The 21,242-nt window shown below is 37.3% G+C and overlaps 1 long non-coding RNA gene across 1 annotated transcript; it reads left to right on the forward strand.

Moving 5' to 3' along the window:
- The first annotated feature begins 8,796 nt into the window (after positions 1-8,796).
- On the forward strand, positions 8,797-12,392 carry LOC143657999 (uncharacterized). Its single transcript, XR_013163054.1, has 3 exons — positions 8,797-8,894; positions 10,825-10,896; positions 12,111-12,392. It is a non-coding gene; the product is annotated as an uncharacterized LOC143657999 (long non-coding RNA).
- The last annotated feature ends 8,850 nt before the right edge of the window (positions 12,393-21,242 follow it).

Genomic DNA, 21,242 nt, shown 5'->3' on the forward strand with positions numbered 1-21,242 from the left:
GATTAGATGGTTTCCATGGAGATGTGACACACTCGATAGTGGGTATGACCTATCTTAGATGGATTAGATGGAGATGTGAGTCTGCCCATTCAGGGTGTGTCTTAATTAGCTTACCTGAGTCTTTAAGAGAGCTCACAGAGGGAGAAAGAGTACAAAGCTGACAGATGCAGATGTTTGAAGATGCAGAGGAAAATGCTAGAAGGACCCACAGAATCTGCAAGAACTGTTTGAAACTAAAAGCCAGGAGAGAAGCCCAGTAGACGGTGCCATGTGCCTTCCCATGAGATGCTAAGCAAGCCAGAAGCCAGAATTTTACCCAGGAGAGGCTAAGTGAGAGTCCACAGATGCTTAGAGAGGAAACCACTGGAATCAGAAGCTAAGAGAATGCAGGTAAGAGAGAGGTTATATTCATGAAGCAAGTGGCCCTGGCTCCTCCTGCAGGAACTCTTCTACCAAGCAGATTACACACGCTCTTAGAGGGCAGCTGGGATGGGGGCAATGCAAGGGTCCCTCTACATCCTGGTGCGGGTCTGCCTACCCCTCTTAGGCTTGGTGCCTGCAGCGAGAAAGGGGTGGGGCCCAGTGTGGGGGTGACCGCTCAAAGGTCAGCGGCAAGTGCGGCCATTTTTTTCCTTAAATGTACTAAAGGATTATTTGCATGAGTATTTAAGATATAATAAAAAATAAATTACAATGCAGAAAGTGTTCTTTAGGAAGGAGATACCAAACAACAGAACCATATTACTCTTGAGTGGCAGATGGAATATATCTACTTTTCTCTATTTCTCTTGATAGTTACCACTAAAAATCCTGGATGTTATATATGAAACAAACATAAGTAGACTCTGAAAGGTGGAGAGAAGTCAGACCAGCTAAGTACCTTAGGACCTTAGGAATAACTTGGCAGTGAGTTCCCTGGGTTTTCTTATTGCCTCATATGTCCCAGGCATGGAGCTGAAAAAGCCAGCAATCTGGAAACACTGACTGGTAGAGACAAAACAAACAAACAAAAAACAAAAGCCTCCTCTCTCTAGTCAAAGACTGGGAGACAAACAGCCTAGAAAGAGAGAAAAATTTCAGATGATCACCACTCTACCCTAGCCAAGTATAACATAAAAAACTGTGGTCAAACACCAACCATGCCAGCAAAGGCTGAATAAAAAGCCAAGTCTTCCATCCTGGTTTGGCCTAGAAGAGGCCAAATAGAAAGGCAAGACTTTCATTCCCCGCTGGCCCTTAATGAACTTCCCAGCTTTCTACACCACCCCCCTGACACTGCTTGTATGGTGTCACTGGGGACCATGAGGAGAGCCTGACCTCCATCCCCATTCAGCAGTAAGGTGATGTCCCTTCCCCTTCCCACTGGGATAGCATCAGAGGAGGCCTAGTGGAGAACCAGGACTTGAACCTAAGTGGCCTAGGAGTACTGTGGCCACTTTCACAGTGGTATTAATGGAGACGCCTTGGGAACCAAAATGTCCACGTCTGCCTAGCAACAATGAGGAGCCACTAAACTCAGGAATCAATGAAGGCCAAGTGAGGTATCTAAACCTTTACTTCCGCTTAGCAGTAATAAGGCAGTGCCCTCCCCCCTCCCCCTGCTGGACTGAGTCAGAGAAAACTAGCTAAAAGAGGTTTAAATAAGAGCCAATAGCTTATAACATAACAGGAAAATGTCCAGATTTCAATAGAATATGGGTTATCAGACCAAGAAGAACAAGGAAGACCTCAAACTGAACAAAAAAAGAAAATCAAAAGATGTCAACATTGAAATGGCAGAAATGTTAGAATCGTCTGCCAAAGATATTAAAGCAGCCATGATAAAAATGCTTGAAAGAGCAATTGAGACATACTTAAAACAAATGAAAAACAGAAAGCCTTGGCAAAGAAATAGAAGATATAAAGAAGAACTAATTAGAAATTTCTGCTGTTGAAAAAATCAAGATAAAAAATTAAAAAATAAAATTTAGAAAGTCAAGATAAAAAGCTCAATGTATGGGCTCAACAGCAGAATGGACATGACAAAAGAAAGAATCAGTGAATTGGAAGAAAAAAGAGGATTACCAGTCTGAAAAAAAAGAGAGAAAATAGAATGAAAAAATAATGAAGAGAGTTTCAGGGTCTGTGAGACTATTTAAAAAAAAAGAACTAGCATTCATATCATCAGAGTCAGCAAGGAGAGGAGAAAGAGGGGGAGCTGGAAAAATACTTTGAAGAAATAAAGTCTGAGATTTCCCAAATTTGAGACATAAAACTACAGATTCAAAAAGCTGAAACCCAGACATAATAAAGTCGAAGAAGTCTATGCCAAGGCACATCATAATTCTGAAAACTAAAGACAAAAAAAATCTTGAGAGCAGCCAGAGAAAAATAACACCTTAAGTTTAGGGGAAAAACAATTAAAATGACAAGAGGATTTCTTGTCAAGACCAGAAGGAAATAGCACACTGTTTCTCAGGTGCTGAAAGAAAAGAATGTCATTCCCAAATTTTATACAGTAGTTGACTTAATGATGCCCCCCAAAGATAGACCCACCTAGAACCTGTGAATATTACCTTATTTGGAAAAAGGTTCTTTGCAGATGTAATCAAGTTAAGGATCTCAAGATGAGATTTTCCTGGATTGCCTGGATGGGCCCTACATGTAATGACAAATGCCATAAGAGAAAGACACAGGAGATTCGAGACACCCAGAGAGAAGATGATGTGGAGGCAGAGGCAGAGACTGGAGTTATGTATCCACAAGTCCAGAAATATCCAGAGTAACCAGAAGCTAGAAGAGGCATGGAAGAACTCTCATTTAGAGCATTTGGAGGGAAGAATAACTTGGCAGTGAGTTCTCTGGGTTTGGGATTTGATTTTGAATTTCTGGTATCCAAAACTGTGAGGGGAAAAGTTTCTGTTGTTGTCAGCCAACCAATTTGTGTAATTTGTTACGGCAGCCCTAGGATATATCCAGAAAAAATATCCTTCAAGAAGAAAGGGAAATCATGACATTCTTAGATGAAGGGACTCTAAGAGAATTTATCACCAGGAAAATTCTTAAAAGATTGACTAAACAGAAAGGAAATGTTTCTGTTTTCTTTTTTTTTAAAGAATCTTAGAAATGAGAAAGTAAGAAAGAACAATGGAAAGGGTAAAAATATGGGAAAATACATTTCCCTTCTCCTCTTAAAGTCTCTAAATGATATTTGATGGCGTAGCACTGTGTGATGTGACTCTAGATGTATGTAGAGGAAATATTTAAGGCACATTTATTTTAAATGTCATGATAAATGACAAAGGGCAAAAAGGATGTAAGAGAGTAACATTGCTATCACTCGAACAGAACTGGTAAAATGATGACAATAGCAGGCTATAATAAGTTATGTGTTATTTAATGTGTGACAACCAAAAAAGCTACAGAAAGAGATATTCTTAAAAACACTATGCTAAATAAAAATGGAACTCGAAAAAATATTAAAGTAACCCACAGGAAGGCAGGAAAAAAAAGCAAACAAAAACAAAAAATTAGAAAGAACAAACAGAAAACAAACAATTAAATAGTAGATTTAAGCCCTAACTTACTTATAATTGCATTAAATGTAAATTGTCTGAATACACCAATTAAAAGACAAAGATTGGAAAAATGTATTAAAGAACATGAACTAACTAGATGCTGTCTGCATGAAACTCACATCAAGCATAATAACACAGGCAAGTTGAAAGTAAAAGAAAAATATATTATGGGACCATTAACCAAAGAAAAGCAGGAATACTCATATTAATATCAGAATAAATAAGGAAATAAAAAGCATACAAAGAGGTAAAACATACAGAACTTGCATGCTGAAAATCACACCATGAAAAAAACAAGGAGGATCTAAACAAACAGAGAGACATACCATGTCCATGGATTGTAAGACAAAATAATAAAAATGTCAGTTCTCCCCAGACGAGTATACAGGTTCAACACAGTTCCCATCCAAATCCCAACAAGAATTTCTGTAGATGTTTTGGTTTGTTAAACTGCTCAAAGCAGATACCACGAAATGAGTTTGCTTTAACTATGGGAATGTATTAGTTTATAAGCTTACAGTTTAGAAGCCATGGAAATGTCCAAGTCTAGGCATCATCAAGATCATGTTTTTTTCCTGAAGATCAGTTGTCATACATCCTGGACTCCTCTGTCATATGGCAAGGCATGTGACAGCATCTGTTAGTTTCTCCTTTCTCTTCCAAGTTTTGTTTATTTCAGTGTTTTACTTCTGTGGGTTTCTCTCTCACTGTCTGTATTCAGTCCATTTATAAAGGGCTCTAGTAAGAGTATTAAGACCCATCGTGGGCTACACCTTATCTGAAGGAACCTAATGAGAAGGTTCTATTTACAATAGATTTTATAACCATGGGAATGGATTAATTTTAAGAACATGATTTTCTGAGTTCATTCAGTTCTAAATCACCATACTAGATAGAGACAAGATTACTCTAAAAATTATATGACAAGGCAAAGGAACTGAATTAGCTAAAACAATTTTGAAAAAGGTGTATGTGGGAGGAATCTATCTGATTCCAAGACTTAAAATACTGTTATACTAATCAAGACTGTGTAGCAGTTTCAGAAAAATAACCCATAAATAGATCCACATTTATATGCCTAAGTGATTTTTTTTACAAAGGTACAAAAGCAATTCAACGGAGAAAGATATCATTTTCAATAAATGGTGCTAGAGCATTTGGGCACCCAGAAGCAAAAACTAAACTTTGCCCTAACTTTTATACCTTATACAAAAAATAACTCAAAATGGGCAGGCCACGGTGGCTCAGCAGGCAAGGATGTTTGCCTGCCATGCCAGAGGACCCAGATTCAATTCCCGGTGCCTGCCCATGTGAAAAAAAACAAAAGCTCAAAATGGATAATGGACTTAAGTGCAGAAAGTAAATTTTTAGGGCAAAATATAGAAGAAAATCGTTGGGATCTAGAGTTAGGTAAAGAATTCTTGAGTTTGAGAATAAAAACAATCTGTAAAAGAAAAATTAATAAATTGGATTTAGCAAAATCAAAAATGTATGTTGTTTTAGTTTCTTGGCTGCTAAAGCAAATACCATCAATGGGTTAATTTAACAACAGGAATTTATTGTCTCATAGTTTCTAAGGCTAGAACGCTTGCTTCCTCTCAGGGTCAGTATCTTCTGCTTGGCTGGCAATCTTTGGGTTCCTTTAGCTTTTCCATAACTTGGAAATATGTGTGGTGGCATCTTCTTTCTCTTCCAGCTTCTGTTGACTTCCGGCTCCTGGATCCTCCCTGTGGCTTTTCTCTTCCACTGTCTAAATTACATTCTGCTTATATAAGGTTCCAGTAATTTGGATTAAATTCCAATTGATTCGGTTAGGCCGCACCTTAACTGATGCAGCATCTTAGAGACCCTATTTCAAATGCGTTCATACCCACAAGACCAGATGTTTGGGCCTGAAAATGCCATTTGTGGGGGACATGATTCAATCCGCAACATACGTTCTGAAAAGACCATGTGAAGAGGATGAAAAGACAAATTTTAGAATGAAAGATACTATTTGGAAACCACGTATTCAACAAAGGACTGGTACCTAGAGTATGTAAAGAACTGAAAACTGAACAGTACAAAAGGAAGCAATTCAATTAGAACATGGGCAAAAGAATGAAGAGATGTTTTACGGAAGTAGATAAAAAGCTGGTGAATAGACACATTAAAAGGTGTTTAGCATCATTAGCCATTAGGGAAGTGCAAATTAAACCGCAGTGGGATATCCCTACAAACCTATCACAGTGACTGCAATAAAAAATAGTGGCAATACCAAATGCTGATGAGAATGCAGAGGGACTGAATCACTCATACATTGCTGGTGGAAATATAAAGTGGTTGCTTCGGAAAACCGTTTCATGGTTTCTTGAATAACTAAACATGTAACTACCATACAACCCAGAAATTGCCTCCTGGGGATTTATCCCAGAGAAATAAAGACGTAAGTTCAAACAAAATTGGGTACATGAATGTTTATAGTAACTTTAATGGTAATAGCCCTAAACTGGAAAAAAAAACACACAGATGTCCTTCAATGGGTGAATGTTAAAACATACATTATACATCTATATGGAATACTACTTGGTCATAAAAAGGAATGATGTATTGATACACACAATAACTTGGATGAAGCTCCAGAGAATTATTCTAAATGATAAAAGCTGATTGCAAAAGGTTAAATACTGCATGGTTTAATTTACATAACATTCTTGAAACGACAAAAAGATAGAAATGGAGAACAGATTAGTGGTTGCCAGGTATCAAGGAGGGGTGGGGCCGTAGGGAAGAGGATGTGATTATACAAGGGGAAATTGAGGGATACTTGTGGTGATGGAAACGTTCTGCACTTGATTGCATTAATGTCAATATGTTAGTTGTTATATTATACAGTAGTTTTGTAATGCTACCATAGATAAAGGGTATATGGTATCTACTGTTTTATTACTTACTACTGCAAATGAATCTACAATTATCTCAAAATAAATGGACTAATTTTAAAAACTCGGGTCAAACTACCAATATTTCCATGAGACCCAAATGTGATAATGTCTATGAAAACCCTTTATAAATTGTAAAGCATTGACAAATATTGCTTTAAAAATATTTATTATCAAAGCAACACCAACATTAAGTTTTTCTTTGCAGGTATTTCACTAGTCTATAGCACTCTGCATTTTCAAGCACTTGACTGTCAAGTTCTCAAGTGTACATGGAGTGAGAAACAGTTAATGAGTTTGCAGTCTGGATTCTAATTGTAATGAGAGATAGATAACCTCACTCCTGAGTTAACATACACAATGTGGCTTTTGTGTTTGAGGATGCTGCTGCCAACAATGTAATTAACTATCAACGATGCACCAGTGAATGGATTTTGAAATTGGCCTCAAAAGCAATAGCTAGAGATAATTAAGCTACTATCTCATAGCAAGAATTACATGAGAAAATGCTTGTAAAGGGTTGAGCTTGACCCAAATTCACAGTATGTGCACAGTAAATTTGTTGAATGAACAAATGGCACACTACTAAATAAGCAGAAGTGATTTGTACTACTATTAAACCTCTCCTTGAATTTTCTTCAGATACCTCAAACTCATCATGTCCATCCTGAATTTGGCACTTCTGCCCCTGCAACAAAATTGGACCTTCTCTTGCTTTCCTATCTTAGCAAATGACACCAATATTGATAGATGTTGACCATGTCAAGCCAGAAAGTTGAAAATCTTTCTAGGTTCCTCTTTCATACCCCATATCCAAGAGAAAACCAATTTCTTAGATCTCCTTAATTGTCTACCATCTCTACCCCCACTACCTCTGGCTTCCTGCTGTCCTTTGCTCTTTCTCATTAGGCAAATCCAAATTGCCCATCTTCAATACTCATTGTGGGAAGCCTTCCTTATCATATCATACATTTATTTTTTTATAACAATAGAGCTCTTTCATGTGCTACACACTGTGCTAGCTGTTTACATATACTAACTGTCAGGCTGATGTAGTAGGGATTTTGGTTGCTTTCTCAAATCTACTTCACCCATGATAGCCCCCTCAAATTCTCCCTCTCCCAAATCCAAATAACTTTTCTTTCTTGAATTTCCTTTCAGATTTTGTTCAAGAGTTCTTTCTCTCTGTAGCCACAGGTTTGGAAAAGAGCCCCTTTCCTGCATGTTTCAACAGGATTAATCTTGATCAGTCTAGGTCAGTCATACCATTCCATTATCTCTACCAAGCAGAGGTTAAGACATGAACATCTGAGGCAATTCTGGTCAGAAAAGATAGTTTTCTGGGTCCATGTTTGGCACATAGGAGAGGAAGGACTTCTGACTTCTTTTGTTGCATAACTTCCCATATTTTGTGCCTATGGACATGATTATGTGAGGAGATGGGTGAAACCTCTGTAAACATCTAGCAAACAAGAGATGATAATACCAAAATCAAAATTAAACAAAAAGCAAAGAAATTGGTTCCTTAATGATGTCATTAAATTGCTGAATTAATCAATTCTGGTGTTCTCCAAAGTGATGTAATCAATGTTCTTATTGATAAAACAATTTCAATTTAGTTTTGTTTTACTTATAGCTGAATCCACCATGAATGATAAAATAAGTGCTATTATTTCTCTTTTACTGTTGATTCAACTGCATCTAAGACCTCACAACATGTGTGTACAAAAACTTGGTTCTGAGCCCCAAGTTACCCCAAGACTGTTTTCATTGTTCACAGTGTTTTCAAACAATATTGCATTTATTGGTTATTTACTATTGTACCAGTTTGAAAGCATTATGCACCCTAGAAAAGACACATTTTAATCCTGATCCAATCTTGTGGGAGCACGTTTTTCTTTTAATCCTGATTCAACAATGTATGTTGGAAACTTCTGATTAGATTATCTCCGTGGAGGTGTGACAGGGCCAATTGTGGGTGTGATCTTTTGATTAGATGGAGATGTGTCTTTGCTCATTCCAGGTGGGTATTGATTAATTTACTGAAATCCTTTAAAAGAGGAAATATTTTAGAGAGAAAAAACAGAAGCCTCAGAGCTGACAGAGCAGAAATGATAGAGCCAACAGAACTTCAGAGCAGAGCTGATGCAGATGCCGAAACTTAGAGAACAGAGACACAGATGTTTGGAGATGCTTGGGGCCCAGCAGACATTACCAAGAGATGTTAAGCAAGCCAGAATCTGGAGAGAGCCAGAGGGAAACAATGAAGGCCAGCCCCAGGAAGCAAAGTGAGGAACGCCCACAGGAACAGAGGCTGAAAGCAATGGATTGCAGGAGCAAGGGACCAGCAGATGCCAGCCACATGACTACCCAGCTGACAGAGGTGTTCCTGACCCTCGGCCTTTCTTGAGTGAAGGTACCCTCTTGTTGATACCTTAATTTGGATACTTTTATAGGCTTAGAACTGTGAACTAGTAACTTATTAAATTTCCCTTTTAAAAAACTGTTCCAGTTCTGGTATATTACATTCTGGCGACTTGCAAACTAACACAGCTATCTCTACCCTATGTTGTAATTTCTTTTTGGGTAATAATCAGGTCTTACACAATTGTAGATTGTGATTTCTTCAAGTCCAGGGACCATATATTTCATTGTTTAATATGTCCTGGACTTGTCATTCAGCCAAACGAATAGTAGTTTTCATAACCATGTCCTTATTTTCTTTGGTAGTGAACATTCTGGTGAATTCTTAAGGAATTGTATTACCCCAACCTCAATGAATAGCAGACATAAGGTTTACATGAGATTGACCACAACCCCAGCTCTAGAGGTATCAATTAGTCCAAGTCAATCAAGATAATTTTATCCTCCTGTTGAGGCAGATTAGATGTAGGAAAAACATCTTGCAAGCCCTGTGGTGCCTTCAGACTGGGTGCAAGGGGGAGCATCTGGTAAAAACAGTCAAGTTCCTGAAACCTGATGCAGTTGAGCAAAACAGGATACATTATTCAACCACAGGGCATGAACCAATCGCGATAGCCCGAGTACAATCTTAATTTGAATGTTTATTCAGCCTATTGCAACAGCACACTTATAATCCTTAATTTACATGTTTATTAGCCAATCACAAGAATGTATAGAAATCCAATCACAATAGCCTACTTGCAACCTTTAATGTGAACAGTTACTAACCAATCACAATGTACCAACATCTCAAACCCCACCTTGCTTTGTTTAATCTCATGAAAACCCGTATGTAAACAACCTATGCGCATCTCTCTCTTGAGCAGGCCTGAGCACAACCCTTGAGCATGTACTTACTTTCTCCTCAATAAACTCTTCTCACTTGCTTATACCTACTTGTCTCGTCCTTGAATTCTTTCTCGTGAGGAGACAGCAAGCCTGGAAGGGGGCTCTGGCAACAAAGGACCTCTGATAACATTGTGACAGGTGTAGTTTAGGGCTGATAATATGTCCAAGACTGATACAATCAGCATGAAGCACAGAACTTTTACTTGATCTTTAAGGGGAAAAGAGGCAATGTCTCCCACATGGAAGTGAGGAAGGAAGTATGGAGTCTTGGAAATGACTGAGAGTCATCTGCCTACCATGAAGGAAAACAATCTAAGGATGAAGAAAATTCACAGAAGAGGGAAAAGCTGAAACAACTGCAGGAAAATGGGACCCAGTGGCATTGTGGACCATTGAATAAAACTAAACTTGAAGCCTGCCCTAATTCTGAACTTTCCAACTTTGTCAGTCAGTGTATCCCCTTAGTATATAAATCAGTTTGAGTTGTTCTTTCTATTGCTTTCAGTATGAAAAGTCTTTATTGATATTATTTGAACTAAAATCTATTCCATATAAAAGATCTCATCGTAAATACTGTGAATATAGACTCCAGTTTGCATTATCCAGCTATGATAATAGCATGTATTACATATACTTCTTTTTAGTTACAGCCTTTAAGTATTATCATTTTTTATCTAATTTTGCATGCCTATGTTATAAACCCACTTAAGACTTTTAGGAAGGGGTCAGGTGTGAATTTTGCCTTAAAAAAAAGGAAAAGAAACTTTTGTATATATACAATTCTATTTTGGGTATCTTATCAAATAATGATTTGGGCCTAAATATAAATCCTTCATAATAAAGAGAAACAAGGCCAGTGTTATGCGGCTGTCAGGGCTGAAACTCTGAAATTATCCTCCTGCTCTCTTTTGTAGACATTAAATTAAATCATCGTTGGGCTTCAGTTTTCTCACCTTAGAAATATTTTGTGAAATTATCTATTCTTTTACATTTTTTAAGTATACAATAATAAAGTTTATGTTTTCTTCTGACAGGTTCAAGTTTCCATTTCTAAGGTCTTAATAATGCTTTGTTGGATAAATGAATGACACTGGAAAAGATTTCTGGTAAGATTTTATAGTGAGTTCATGTAGCTCTAAAGGAAAAATTCAGAATATTTGGGGGATTTGCTTCTGGAAAAATTTAGGGATTTGTTAGAGATAAAGAAGTGGAGGTGCAACTTAAATATTCTAGTTCAAAACCTGAAATCCATATGCTGCATATGAAGCTTGCAGGTAAGGAATTGAGAGATAAAAGTAAAAATTTCTGTCTTTGACCATTATGTTGAAAATGAGTTCAATAGCCATGAAGCTGCTATTGAAGTTAGCAGCACAATGCTGTGAAACTAATGGGCTTTTCTATATGTCTTTGTGAAAACCTGGCTCTATTCTTATGAGAGTTTTACCATCTTTTACAATCAAAATTTAACCAAAGGGCAGTAATATGACTACTTGGTCTTGCTCACAAACCATAGCTGAATGACTTTAATGGCTTCTATCTACTTTTGTCTGCTTTTATCTCTCTGTTTGATTTTTTCCACTTGACTTTGCTCTTTTGATAAAGAATGAATGTTTGAGCAAGTCTTCAAAAGAAATAGGGGAGCAAAAGAAAGAGGGGGAGTGGCAGAAAATGGACCAGAGAAGTAGCCAACACCTGATCGCAAAGGAATTTTGTTTTAACTTTATCAAGAAAGCTCTAGGGAGCCCCTGGAGGAAGGAAGAGCCCATTGGTGTCTGGATTTGATTATTCCCTTTGTGGGAGTTGGTGCAGCTCTAAAAGAGATTCCTCCTCCTCCTTTTACCCTCCCCTGTTCCCATAAAGTCTGCTGTACTTTCTCTTTGCTATTGGTGCCCTGCCACCAACCCTGGGCTATTTATCATCTTCCATAGGCCAGGGATCTCCAAAGTTTTTGGTTGCACACCTTTATCTGTTAAAAAAAAAAAGTGAAAATAAAAACATTTTTTCTCATATAATATAACCTTCCAGGATTAGAATGGCTGTTCCATGGTGTCATAAACTCCTTCTACTCTTCTGTTCCCATATCCTTAGTACGTATGGCTTTTATCCTCAAAGTGGCATGATGGCTCCTGGAGCTCCAGCCATCATATGTGGGTCCAAGTAGAATAGAAGGAAAGAACAGCTGGATGCCTGGGTGGTTCAGTGGTAGAGTGCTTGCCTTTCATGCAAGAGATGCCAGTTCAATTCCCAGACCACACACCCAAAAACGGAAAAGATAAAGGCAAAAGAGCTTTATTCTAACTCTCTGTTCTTCCTTTTACAGAGACTTCCCAGGAGTTCCATCCAATAACTTCATCCGATTGTCCGGAATTTAGCCACTGGATCATTTCTACTTGTGGAGGAGACTTAGAAATGTAATCTTTAGTTGGGCAACTACCACACCCAACAAATATTACAGAAGAAGAGACTCTTATTCTTGTCATTTCTTGCGTCAAAGTAACCACAGCTCTTCTCCAAAATAGTTAAAAATGTAGCATCTCTTGTACCTCTTTCCCTTAATATCTTGCAAAAATGTATTTCTTCATGCATCTCTATAAAAAAGGAATTCAGCAAATAAACTAAAGACATGCTAGAAATGTCTATATTTTATTAAACTGTAAAGCTCCTTACCACATTGTTTCATTTGTTTTAATACTTTTTTTTTCATATCTGCAGAAATGCTTTCCATGCAGTTTTCAATAATTTTGCTGGCAAATGTCTTTTAGTTTATTGCCACATTGCATCTTGTTGTTATTTCAGCCATTTTTGCAATGGCAGAAAACATAATCATTTATAATTGCTTAGTGGCATTTTATAAAGTGGTGGATCAAGCATATCGTGACTTAAATGTCACTGAATATTCTGGATAAGTAGCTTTTAGTTGTCTTATTAATCATGACTCCTTTATACTAATATTAGCTATTAATTCAAGCTGTCTCTCAAGGAATTTTTAGCAGACTCCAGACCTGCACTCTGTGTGATTTACGTGACACAGACCTGTGCCTTAACTGCCTGGAAAAGTACTGTCTAAAAGCTATTTAAAGTGAACCACATTTATAATTTAAAATTTTCTAGTTGCCACATTAAGAAAAAAAGAAGAAACAGATGAGATTACTTTTAATATTTAACCCAATGTATTCAAAATGCTATAATTTCAAGTCATTGAAATTAATGAATGTTATATTTTTTTCCATACATATTTTGCATTTACAGTACTTGTCAGTTTGGACCAGCCACATTGTAAGACTCAGTGGCACCTGTAACTACCAGCTTCTGTAATGGGCAGCACAGCCAAGATATGACCATGTCCGCCTTCATCCTAGAGGTAGGTCATGGGTTTTGTGACTTCCAGACCTCTAAGTCAGTTCCCAGACTACCATTTCCCAGACAATTCCCTTAGAAATAAGGTTGTTTTCCAACTTAATATAAGATGATAGCATGAATGCCTGGTTATATGACTCAACTCTTTCCCTTCCACTGCTCTCAATGATCTTAGAAATTCATTAATGGATAGGAATTTCCCTGCTTGCTTAACTTCCTAGAGTTCCTGAAATGCATAAGCAAATAAGACCTCACTGAAACCTGTCTTCAGCCCAGCCTCAATAATTCTTATCCAGGAACACCTGAGTCTAAGAAACCCTTGCTCTGTCCTACAGGAGCCATCAAGACCTGTCATTTAAGTAACAGCTCATACTATGTACCTTTCCCGACCTAGATCTTCCAATTAGTTCTATAATATTCTCAGGAAGCTTCAGTATACAAGTAGCAGATAAACCTTACTTGAACTACTCAAATTTAAGGAGGATACTGGTCCACACAATTGGAAGAACAGAGATGGGGCAGGTGTTAGGTATGGTTTAATTGTGTTTTCAGTCATTGTCTTAGGTTGGGTTCCCAAGAAGGAGAACCTGAGACAGATATTTGGGTCCATGTGGTTTATAGAGAAAAAAGCCCCCAGAAGAAAGGAAGTGCAGTAAGCAGAGCAGTGGCGTCAGCTGGAATCTAGCTTCAGCCTGATCCTAGGGGGAGCACTGGAGTATCAACTGTACCACAGATTTGGTCCTGCCATGAAGCAAGAGCACAGATGTTTAAACTTGTGCCATTCAGTCACAGGCTGCAGATTATTCCAGGGAAGAAAGGGGGAATAACTTCCTGGAGGGAAGTGTGACCTCCCCACTGGGGAAGAAGTGGAATGGACAATTGGGCGTCAGCCTCAAAGTACATAATCCACCATCAAAGAGAGCCTGAGAAACTAATTTGAGTCAAGGTATAACTGTTAAGTGTTCTAGGAAGGTGATCTCTTAGGGATTCTTCTCCCTTATAACACAAAAAGAGGAGGCTTCAGCCCAAGAATATTTTCACAGAACATATGGCCATATAGTATAATATGAGTCATGTAACATCTTTGTTTAACAAGTTAATAAAAGAAAAATTGATAAACGAAAAACATGTAATCAGTATACATGTGAGCCAGTTTTGTAATTGATGAGCTGAAATTGTCAACACTTATCAAATCTCTGTAGGAAACTCTGTACACAAATATCAGAGTGGTTCTATTTCCCAAAGCCACCATAAAGAGTACCACAAACATGGTGGCTTAAAACAATCGAAATTTATTCTCTAATAGTTCTGGTGGCTTGACGTCCCAAATCAATTTCCCCAGGGTTTGATCTCACCTCTTTCTTAAGACAAAATCTAAGTTCTTTCGACCACAATGGGGCTGACCTCGGAGTGGACGTGAGTGGCTAGCCTGCTGAGTATGCAGGATGAAGTGGCAGAAGGAGTCACATGGGTTCTTATTTCAGAGTATGTTTGTCTCCAGGCTGTCTGCAGGATGATCGTCCAAGAAGCTGAACCCCCCACATTTGTTATTATCTGCTTCAGACATCTTAATTAAATACTTTGGAGGCCATCACTGTACAATCAAACTCTAAGCACTTTTCTCTCTCTCGGAAAAAAAATGTAAACTAAAACTTATGCCCACTGTTCAGATTCCAGTTATTGATTTCCATGCTTGTTTTTAACCTACCTTCTCTGAGAGTGTAAGTCCTCTAACAAGATAAGAATAAGTAAAGGCAAGTCTGGGTGAAAGAGGGAGGAGAATTAGAATGCTCATAAGGGCCTAGCCTGATGGTTTCATAAGAGAAGGGTTAAGAGGCCTTCAGTTCAAACTTGTTTGAATTTGGTAAACCCCTTCTCAAAACCCCAGGAGAAGGCACTTCCATAGTAAACTTCGCTACAAGTACACTCACAATAAGAATTAAAAAAAGAAATGTTAAGGGAAAGAACAGAGCAAAGGATGTGTGTGATAAATAGTGAAATGTTTCAGAGCAAAAAAGAATTTAGTCCCTCCATTTTATTAGATAAAGAGACTGAAGGCCAGACAGCTCACATGACCTTTCTGAGGCCGCAGTAATCAACAGGGGCAGTGTCTGGAGAAGAATTTTCAGTTCAGTATTCTTTCTCCCCTACTCTATTGTCCATATTTATTTTTATTCCATGCAATTGCTTTGGCTGATGTTTGCTTTGTGTAAAATTAAGACAACTTGTTTCTGAGAAGCTATATTTAGGATAAGAGTGGCCACCAGGTTATTAAGGAGAGAAGGAATGCGGTTTGTTTTAAAGGTGAAATGTCAGTTTTATTTTAGCTGCTATAATTTCTGATGCACCTAAACAATCTATGCAGGGCACTTGCTAGATGATTTATACATACCATTTCATGGCAATTAATCTTCACAGAGATTCTCTGAGGTCAGTTTTCTTACCACCATATTTATTTGAAGCATTGAAGTTTAAGAAGTCAAACTACCTTGGAAGTGGAAAGCTCCAGCTTGGACACTGGTTCATCTTATTCCAAAGCCTATTGTTGTTCCACTGTGCCAGTGTTTCCATCGTTTATATAAGATCATTTCAGAGACTACTAGGATGAATATGATATATTTCACTATTTCCATGTTTATTTTAATGTTTATTTAGAGAAATAATATAACAGGCACATCAAATTCAAGATTTCAGGGATAGTAATTCTTATAACAGAGCTAAGGTATGGTTTAAGTTTAAAAAGAGTGGATAGAGTTAAAATATTTACTAAATAAGCAATAATATGAAACTAATTTAGGCAAAACTATAAGGTAATAATGCAAGGATCAAAGTTTGTGAAACTGCGCCCAACTAGGCTGCCTTTATATCATTGATTGATTAAGCATTTCCTAAGAATTCCTTCAGATTTACTAATAACTCAAGTGAGATCTGTTTTTAAAGTGATATCAGTGATATTAAGCTGACCATATGCTCATAAAGAAAAGTATTACTTCTTTCCATATATTTGTTTGATATTTTAGGGATGTAAAGCTCATTGTATTCACAAAGCGTTGTTCTCAGATGAGAATACCACCCTTTCATTCATCCACTGGAGTTTTTGAGTACCTGAAAAGAGGTAGAAATATCTAAAAATGCATATTCTCTGTCATCCAGGAGCTCACTTCTGCTAGGAGAGATAGTCGTGTAAACACTTATTCATAACACAGGTATGGCTTTGTGGCTTTGTTCACAATTGAGGAGAGAATTTTTCTCTGAATTTCCAGGGTTGAGGTCCCTGAGAAAATTTCCCAGTGCAGAGAATTCTATTGTTGATAAGAACATGAGACTAATTTCTATCCAAATATGGGACCATTGAAAACCTACCATTTACATCTGATTAATCATGGGAATCTAGTTTGGGGTAAAGGCAAAAATATGTTACCTCACAGTGTGACTTCTCCTGGGCAGTGGCATATCTTGCTTAACTGACACTCAGAGCCACCCTTCTCTGAGACAATTAAAGGATTAATAACAATAATGGCTGGAAGAGAAACACCATCAGAGTAATGGATTAGTATTTTTAAAGAGCATTAATAAAAATGTATACAAAGGGGACTATAAATACCAACCTATTGGTCACTTCTAGTAAAGAGTAATAACATTACAGTGTGTTTTTGAGCCTTAATTTCTGCCAATTTGTCAATGACTTCATCAAAATTAATCTTTTTCACATGTTTCTGATTAAAAGCCAGGATGGATTTTTCAATCTATCTTCACTCACAATTATTCAAAGAAAAATTTTTATTAATTTTAATTACAGAAGATTCTTTCACATGAAGCAATGAATGTATACAGAAATAGCTATAAAAAAATCTTCAACATAAAGATAAATTTGAAAGACACAAATGGACATTTGCACACCAATGCTTATAGCAGCATTATTTACAATTGCAAAGAGATGGAAACAGCCAAAATGTCCATCAACAGACGAGTGACTAAACAAACTGTGGTATATACATACGATGGAATATTATGCAGCTCTAAGACAGAATAAACTTATGAACCATGTAATAACATGGATGGACCTAGAGAACATTATGCTGAGTGAGACTAGCCAAAAACTAAAGGACAAATACTGTATGGTCCCACTGATATGAACTGACATTAGTGAATAAACTTGGAATATGTCACTGGTAACAGAGACCATCAGGAGATAGAAATAGGGTAAGATAATGGGTAATTGGAGCTGAAGGGATACAAACTGTGCAACAGGACTGGATACAAAAACTTAGAAATGGACAGCACAATACTACCTAATTGTAATGTAATTATGTTAAAACATTGAATGAAGCTGCAGGTGAGGTATAGTGTTTTGCTTTGTTTTTTTTTCTCTCTATTATCGTTTTATTTCTTTTTCTGTTGTCTTTTTATTTCTTTTTATAAATCAGTGCAAATGTACTAAGAAATGATGAATATGCAACTATGTGATGATGTTAAGAATTACTGATTGTATATGTAGAATGGAATGATTTCTAAATGTTTTGTTAGTTAATCTTTTTTAATTAATAAAAAAAAGATAAATTTGGCAGAGATTCTTAAAAATTCCATTTCATCATAAGTCCCCGAAATCAACAGCCCGTATCTTTGTTTCTGCAAGATTGAGTCTAGAAGCTTTAAATGTCTTTGCAGTTGAAGAATTGTAAACACAAATTAAACACCAAATGGTCACATAGAATGTCAGAATTAAAGCCACCCAATATCTGTTTCAGGCCTTTGCAATCACTGTGCTATCACTGTTTATTTCCAAGCTACTATTTAAACAGAGGAATATGTAGTACTCTGGGATTTAGATATCGAAACTTAGCCTGAAGTCAGCTGAAAAGTTAACAGCTTCAAACTGTTAACAGACTCTCCGAGTGAATTCATATAACTAAGTCTGGCTGTTCTGGGTCAGACTGTTTAACTGGAGATTCTCTGAGTTAATTTTAAAATGGGATACGACATTTATTAAGTAAAAGTAATAAATACGCTAATTTGCTGCTTACATATGTATTATCACTGTTAAACTACAATTGTTTAGCACTTAAACTAATGGTATTTTTTTGAAGACGACTATCTCTATACCACTGACATTATTCATATTTGCTAGTGTATGGTATTAATAAAAATTAGTTCAACTTTTAGTCAGTTTTATTATTGTTTGACATTTGTACAGACAACACATCTGTCTTATTGACAGCACCTCAGGCTGACAATTGCTACTGCCCCACCCTTGGAATGCTGCTGGTCTTGGAAAATGTCGGATGGGTGGGCTAAATCAGATCTGATCAGGCACTGAGAATATGGCATTGCCTTTCCATTAAGGTTAATAATTTTGCTAAAAATAATAACAACAAACCTCTAACCTCTAGTATGAGGCTATGTGTTTACGGGGAGAAAGCTGAAGCATTTCCAGGTAAGGAATTCTGTCCCCACACCCTGCCCTCTGGGATCCTCAATCAATTTGTCTAGAATGACATTGCATCATCTCAGCTCATGGAAGTCTGACTCCCCCATTCTGCTCTCCTTTCCCTTGAAGTGATGGGCTGGCTTCTGCTATTGACTTGCAACTTCATTCAAGGTCTTCTTTTCTCAGAGCCTTGTCTCCTCACCAGAAAAGTACAGATGTTGGAGTACATCAGGAGACACACATTCAGAAGCCTACAGAGTCAAGCAGGTAATAACTGCATAAAGAAGCTAAGGAGAGAGCAAAAGGGAGTGGACAACTGTGAAAACTGGAAAGTCCACATTCTGTGTAAAGGGAGGTAGCATCTACAGCATTCTTGTCAATCATGGCCACATATAAGTGCAGGGTCAATGTTGCCACATGTTTTAATTTTTCCAAAAACATCAATTATCTTGATTTTTTTTTTGTTAAATTTCATGTATTGAATGCTGGTAACCATTAAAAAAAATTAAAGCCTGCATGAGGCAAATAACACATGTCTGCAGAACAGTTTATGGCCTCTAAACTTTGTAAACTGTGGTTACCTTTGTGGTTTTACCTTGCTGGCAAAGAAGAAGATTGATATTTTCCCTGGGTAGGCCTGCAAAAAAATGGCGTTTGGTCTAATGATAAGCTCATAGTTTGGCCCTTCATAAACCAATGATTGCTTTGTTGGTTTGGCCCAAATCTGTTTATTCCATCCAGATCCATCCAACGGGCAGAGGATTATCTTTTATCAATTGTTTCTATTTTACATCATAACTCTTATGTCCATGTGGGATTAGGTTGTCTCTAGTTTCTATTAAGAGCAAATGGAAATCCCCAAACTGTACAGAAAAATTGAAAGTTCAGAAAGAATCTTTGCATGCTAATGTCTCCTTTATTTTTATGATGAAAGGGGATGACGTTTCACAACTTTGAGAAAATAATTAAAAATAAGAACTATCTTCATTGTTTGCTTTTTGTATACTCTTTTTTGAACTAATGTTTTGCTTAATTAGCTTGGATAGTTCGTGATCAGTGATATACATTTTTTTTCTTACATGCAATTTATTGGAGCTCAATACCCAGTTCAGTTCTTCATCTTGTCTTATTTTCTTGGTATTTTTCTAAAATATACAAAATACTACTTTAAGGGAACCCTACAAAGGACTTAAAGAGAAACAAGGGATGATAAGTAATTGACATTTTAAAGGAGGAAATGGAAGCAGGGACCAGGAAAAAGCATTTTAGTCATTAATCAAAACTATTGCCCATGATTACCCTGTTGTGTCCTGGTGGACTTGCCCAGGCCATAGAAACCTGTGTGCTCACTCTTTTGTTCTTGCATCAAGCATTTGAAAGAATTATTCTACGATATTGCCTCATTGATGAAAGGAACAAAACTTCCTGGTAGGGGCTAAGAAATGATTTATATATAACACTTTCAATGAATATTTCACCCTTTACTTCGCATATGTAGATGCAAGCCAAGAGAAACTAGAAAGGTAATTTCAGAATCCGTATGAGAATTTCAAGGCTAAATGTCAAATACAAAGATTTAGGGAAAAATAATCACCATTAAAGACAACCAGGAACAATCTAGCTGCTCATATTCCTAGTTACTGAAATAAGTGTCTTTTAGGATGGTATTTGTTGCAAGGAATCTTGATGGGTTCCAATTTTAAATTCTTGCTTAAAATGCTTGGGCCCAACCCTAGCTCTATGAATCAGAATATCAAATTTATGCGTCTGGAATAGGATCTAGGAAATAATTTCAGACAAGCATGCCTAGGGGATTCTGACACAGATCACACTTGGGAAACCCTGCCCTACAGCTGCAACAAATTACCTGTGTTTGTCAGACATTTTGCTAGCAGTCTATGGGTTTGAAACTGTTATGTCCTCAGAAAAACCTGTTCTCTTCTCTAACACAGTCTTGTGGAGGCAGACCTACTATTTAGGGTGGCACCTTTTGATTAGTTTGTTTCCATAGAGATGTGACCCACCCAAATGTGGATGGGACCTTTTGATTAAGTGGTTTCCATGGAGATATGTCTCTGCCCATTCAAGGTGGGTCTTACTCTCCCTACTGGAGTCCCTTAAAACAGAATCACTTTGGAAAAAGCTCAGCACTGACACAAATAACACATTTGGAGATGCAGAAAGAAATCACCCCTGGGGAAGCTGTTTGAAACCAGAAGCCAATGGACCAGCAGACATCAGTCACATGCCTTCCCAGCTGACAGAGGTGTTCCAGATGCCATCAGCCTTTCTTGAGGCAAGGTATCTTTCTTTGGATGCCTTAGTTTGGATATTTTTATGGCCTTAGAGCTGTAAACTTTTAATATAATAATCCCCTTTATAAAAGCCAAGCCATTTCTGGTATATTGCATTCCAGCAGCTTTAGCAAACTAAAACACAGCCAAGTGCTTTTTTCATCTCAGTATAAGAAAGAGAACAAAACCAGAGCTGCTCTGACAAGGGCAGTTGGCCATTCTAAAGACCTTCCCACATGGGTTGCCCTTCAACCTTGAGCAGTAACACAGGAAGTGTCCCTAGGGGTTGGTGATGACTAGTTCACTTCTCTCCTTAAACCTGTATTAAACAAAAGTTTTTCTCTCTCCATGTGGGGAGAACTAAAAAGTGAAC

This window comes from Tamandua tetradactyla, chromosome 15, assembly GCF_023851605.1.
Source record: "Tamandua tetradactyla isolate mTamTet1 chromosome 15, mTamTet1.pri, whole genome shotgun sequence".
NCBI lineage: Eukaryota > Metazoa > Chordata > Mammalia > Pilosa > Myrmecophagidae > Tamandua > Tamandua tetradactyla.